This window comes from Pempheris klunzingeri, chromosome 20 (assembly GCF_042242105.1).
Source record: "Pempheris klunzingeri isolate RE-2024b chromosome 20, fPemKlu1.hap1, whole genome shotgun sequence".
Lineage (NCBI taxonomy): Eukaryota > Metazoa > Chordata > Actinopteri > Acropomatiformes > Pempheridae > Pempheris > Pempheris klunzingeri.
In genome coordinates this window covers 3,923,984-3,929,048 of record NC_092031.1, presented here as the reverse complement: position 1 = coordinate 3,929,048, position 5,065 = coordinate 3,923,984, and the positions used below count along the sequence as shown (strand labels likewise).

Here is a 5,065-nt window from a genome sequence, read left to right as displayed (position 1 = left end):
TCGCCGGTCGGGAGGGGTCAGTCAGTGAAACATGACGGGGTCCCGTTCCTGGGGTTTTGGGAGGAAGGGGCAGGGGGAGGGGAAGGAGGGAGGGAGGGAAGGGAAGGGAAGGGGGGGTCTCCAGAAGGAGTCGGCCCCCTGTGAGGTTGCTGCGGTGTGGCTCGGTGAGATGCAGCAAGGTAGGAGAGATGTTGGCGGCCCTGTCCGGGTAAATGTGCAGGCCCTGGGGCCGGAGGGCTGGAGGTGGATGTTAGTCTCAGGGATACGGAGGGTGGAGTGGGATCCAGTCTGGAAGAGAACCAAGGACACAGTTTTGTTTTTAAAGCAAAAGCACCAATGTGCAAATAACACAAGACCAATAAGACATTCCTGCTTTAGCACTACAATATATACATTTAGGTTATCTTGCTTTTAGCTTTGACTTGTGGATTCTCTTAAGGGCTCTTGGTGACAGGTCTGCCAAAACAAAAGACCCTTTACTGACCATTAGCTCAATGAGCAAATCTCTCTTTTGATACACTCTGTCTCAGTCTCATCATCTATTTACACCAGATTACATGCATGGACCCAGACAACTAGTACTGGAAGAGAGCAACAGAGAAATTCCTCCTCTCATACATGAATACTGGATATGGTGGCATAGAGGTCATAGGGTAAACTCTGTCACCTTCAGTTGGATAGTTCCTGGAAAACTGTTTATGGAATGTCACCTCTCACCCGGGGTTAAGTAGCTTTAAGAAGAGCTGCTGAATCTATGTGAAAGAGTATGTGTGGGAGTGCATGTGTAAGTGCTCAGAGGGTCTTGATCCATTAGCCCCTGCCTCCCTCCTCTGTTGTCCAAAGAAGGCTTTATTCTTTCCTCCGCTAATCCCTGGCTTAATGGCTTTCTAATCCCGAACAGTGGGATACAGGGCATGAGAATGTCCTTAGACATGACTGATATTATTATTGCTTTTACCGCTGCTAGTGAGATTATAGGTCACATCCACAACAACCATTCCCCGCAGGCATAGAGCTCGTAGCTTTTATGAAGCTTTTTGTCACCTACATATATTTTATTCATGTTATTGCAGAAGGCGGCTGATTCTCATCCTTTCTGCGGGATGCTGATGGCGCCGCAGAAAACGGCAATAAAAATAAAATACAAAGAAATAAACGGAAAGAAAAAGGAATATAATTTCAAGATTGTCAGGGTCTGGTGATGATTTTAAATTTGATGTTTCACCTCATATTAATTTTGAAACAATTACTCAATCCATGAAAAAGTTTTAATTTTAAATTTAAATTTAATTCTAATCATTATAGACTGAATGTCTTTGGGCTCTGAACGGTTGGTCGGACAAAACCAGCTGATACAAGATGTCAACTTGGGCTCTGGCATGTTTTTATTCATTTATTTATTCATTTTATAGATTGAACAATGAATCATACAACAATCAACGGATTATTTAATAATTACAATGATTGCACAGTTGAGAAGTGCACATATATCTGAGAAGGTAACTGAAGCAGTGATTCATCAGTGGCTTTCACTGCAGTATTACTAAAGTATGAAGATTCCCTGATATGGTACAAACAGGTGTAAGATTTATGAAGTGCTGCAACCTTTACAATATTAATTTAAGCTTTTAATAGGCTTACAATGGGCAGAGCACATTTATTTATGACTCATCAAGAGGCTGAGAGATGAAGCTCTGCCGGCAGGAGGGACACCAGGGATGTGGCTTAAGTTTTATGACATGATATGAGGGCGTGTTGGGGAGATAATCTCTCTCAGATCATTGTTAAAGACCTTTTAATTGGTGAGATAAATTATATTATGCGAGAAAAATACTGGATGATTTGTTCTGCTGCGTGTCGTAACCTTCGCATCAGATAATTACCATCACAAACGTAACACGTCAGCCACCTCTGCACCTTCATTATGTTTCTATTGATCAGGAGCCTCATGCACCGTAAACAAACACCATTTCTCAAGCGTGGACTCAAACACACTCGCACATACAGTACACTCCAAAGCCGTGATCCACACTGACACTCCATTCATTGTTACATAAAAAAGCTGGAGCAGAGTTGACTGCAACTCTGACCCTAGCAGCACCAACAACCCCAGAGGCCTACCACTAATGGAGTGTGCTTTATCAAAGGCCTTCTCTCTATCACATCGACTGTTGCTACAAGTGGCACTAGCCTCAGTGCTGTTGTTTGTGTTTGTTGCACAAACAGTTCGTTGTTTACCACCGTGGGGCAGAGAGGGCGGATGAGAAAAGGGGGCCTTTGTTTGATTAGCAACTGAAATTAATTCCAAGTACCAGCAAATAAATGAACAAATGTCCCAGCTCATCTGGAGAAACATGTAACCATTAGTGAGAAAAACATCTCTTCCTCTTCATTATTCTCTTTAAGCAACAAATAGCCGGACGGTGCGGTCACAATCAGTTCGGTGAGAAAAATAAAACACAACAAAACTGAAACTGTCGAGCAAATGTTTCCGTTTTTTTTAAAGGTCATTTTTTGGACATGTGTCTCAAGCCTCTGGGTGGGTTGTTTCCCATGGCTTCAATATAGTTGTTTTGAGACATTATATGAGCTCACACGGTGTTGGTTGTGAACTGTTTCTTTACAGCGTTCAACAGTACAGTTGGTATTCCATTTACAGAAGGGGAAGCTAGTCAGCCTAGCCAGTTAACAGCCACACCGACTCCCTCTAGACATTATTTCCCGCTCAAGTTATTTTTAACACCTGCTGAGTCATTAGCAGCTCTCGCACACTCACGGTTGCGCCCGTCTAGCGAGCGTTAACTGGGTCAAGTTGACGGTGATGGCAAATAATGATACTGTCAAAACCCATAGCACCTGACCCACTCATCAAACACATGACGCTGCATCAAGGTACTTCTAGATAAAGAGCAAGTAGTCTTATAAATCTTTGCAAAAAAAAAAAAAACCTCCCCCCCCTCTCTGCAGGACATATAGCTGCCCTCCTAAGCACTTTGCCCTCGTATGCACACATTCGTCCTTGCTTCCACTCAGGAAGTTATGCTTATATTAATATCCCTTATATCCAAGGTCAGGGCATGAAAACACTTGTCTGGGGTATCTGAGCACGTAGCATACTTTGAGCTGAGGAGATTGAGACAATGTGTGCAGTGCTTTGTGGAGAGTGACACGGAGGCAAAGTTGATGAAAGGTAAGAAAGGGCTTAATTTAGGTCAGTGTTGGAAAGGAGACAAAATAAACCCACTTATCAGAGCAAATAGACGAATAACAGGAAGAGAACAGGGCGTGTCAAAAGGCCGTTTTAGGGCGTTCAGTCTGGGCTTGTACATGAAAAATATCAATGAGAGATTTCTTACACAGCCACGAACGGTCCGGGTACATCAGTGAGATAAAATATGAATATCTGGCTCACTGGATGTGGATCAAGCTGAGATTGTATCAGGAGACAAATCAGCAGAAAAATGGAGCACAGGTGGAATTAATAACATTAATGATGGCTGCATTCCATTTCGGTGAGCCAGTTCCAGTTGTATCGTTCATGCTCATTCGCTGACGTAGCTCTCCGGGACGCCTGACGGGGTAAAGGGTCTATCCCAGGAGTGCAGTTATATCGCATGAGCCTCGAGCCACTCGGCCACCGGGAAGCCCCCAAAATCCATCTTTTGAGTATGAAACATTAGTTCACGCTTGAAAGGGGCCCTAAAAAGTTTTCAGCTACCTTATTGGCAGAAAACAGCAGCTGTGGCCTGTTTGCCTTGGGGTTCAGATGCAGACCTTGAACCACAACGTCTACAGTTTTGCGTCCATCCTGGTACTTTTGTTGGCTGTGCCTGTCGCCTGTCTAATTAAGGCATACGCTGCCAAACCACCTCTCCGCTCCTTTTGGGGTGCTCTGGATTAGAGGCCCGCATTGGGAGTGTGACCCGATGTAAATCTCATTCGGGATGGGGGTGAACTAAAGCTCTCTGCCGTTGCCATGCATACACATACAGGGTACCGAGGTGACATAATCTACAAAAAAGTGTTTTGTTTAAATGCGAAGAGGAAGAACATTATTTCACCATATTATTCCCGATAGGTATGAATCTCCTTGCTAATACTACACTGTAAAATATAAAATGAATGGAAGTCCATTGTGGACAGTAACAGTCAGAGATCCAGCTAGAGTGAGAGGCTGGAGTGAGATCCCATGGTCGGTCCCATGCAGGGCTCTACTTTGAAGCTCCAGGCACTGCAACAGGACCAAACAGATTTCTTTAGCAATAGCTTTTGATGCAACTAGGAGACACTGGCTGCCATAAGGCTACAACAGCATTGCTATGATATCACTAGCATCCACAAACAGTGTGGTACACAGTCCATGTGCATATATACAGGGACTAGTAAAGGGCATGTTTAAGTAAAGCACCTCAGAACTTGTTTTCAGTTTATATCAACTTGAACAAAAACACACAGATTTTAGATTTTGATGCAAATGGTCAACATTTATAACAGAGCACAGATTCAGCATTTCGCAAAGTCACAATGACTCACTCAAGAAGTTGCACTGAGCATGAATCAAATTAGTGGCCTGCAGCCCAACGTTGACTTAAGAAGTGTGATATTTTCAATGAAAATATATTCAAACATGTAAGTTCTCAGATTTTCTATAATAATATCTCCTTTTTAGCACGTGCACACACACACACACACACACACACACACACTGCAGCTCACATGGCTCAGCCTCATGCACCTTGATTCTCCACGCTTCTAAGACAGCTTCCAAATTTTAATTGGGCCTGCAAAAACCAGCATTCTCCCCTCAAGCAGGGATCACCTTTAGTTGCCTGCTCTGAAATACAGCCTTAAAATGCATCAAAAGAATAACTAGTGAATGCATGTTGATGCCTGGAGAAGCTCAGAATTAATTAAACATGACCTGCTCTCTTTCCCCCCTATTCCAGGCCAACATGATCGATGTCCCTCAGTTCTTCTGAAAATGAGCGGAAAAAACAGGTGGATGAATTCTTCAGTCCAAAGCGGGTCAGTGAGAAATGTAGTTCTACATCGGGAAGAAATCATT

The 5,065-nt window shown here is 43.5% G+C and overlaps 1 long non-coding RNA gene across 1 annotated transcript in view; it reads right to left on the bottom strand.

Moving 5' to 3' along the window:
• Window positions 1–97: 97 nt before the first annotated feature.
• LOC139220409 (uncharacterized) overlaps window positions 98–5,065 on the bottom strand; it is a 66,806-nt gene continuing 61,838 nt past the window's right edge. The window contains exon 3 of the long non-coding RNA XR_011585768.1: window positions 98–288. This is a non-coding gene — a long non-coding RNA (uncharacterized lncRNA). The remainder of the gene's footprint in view (window positions 289–5,065) is intronic.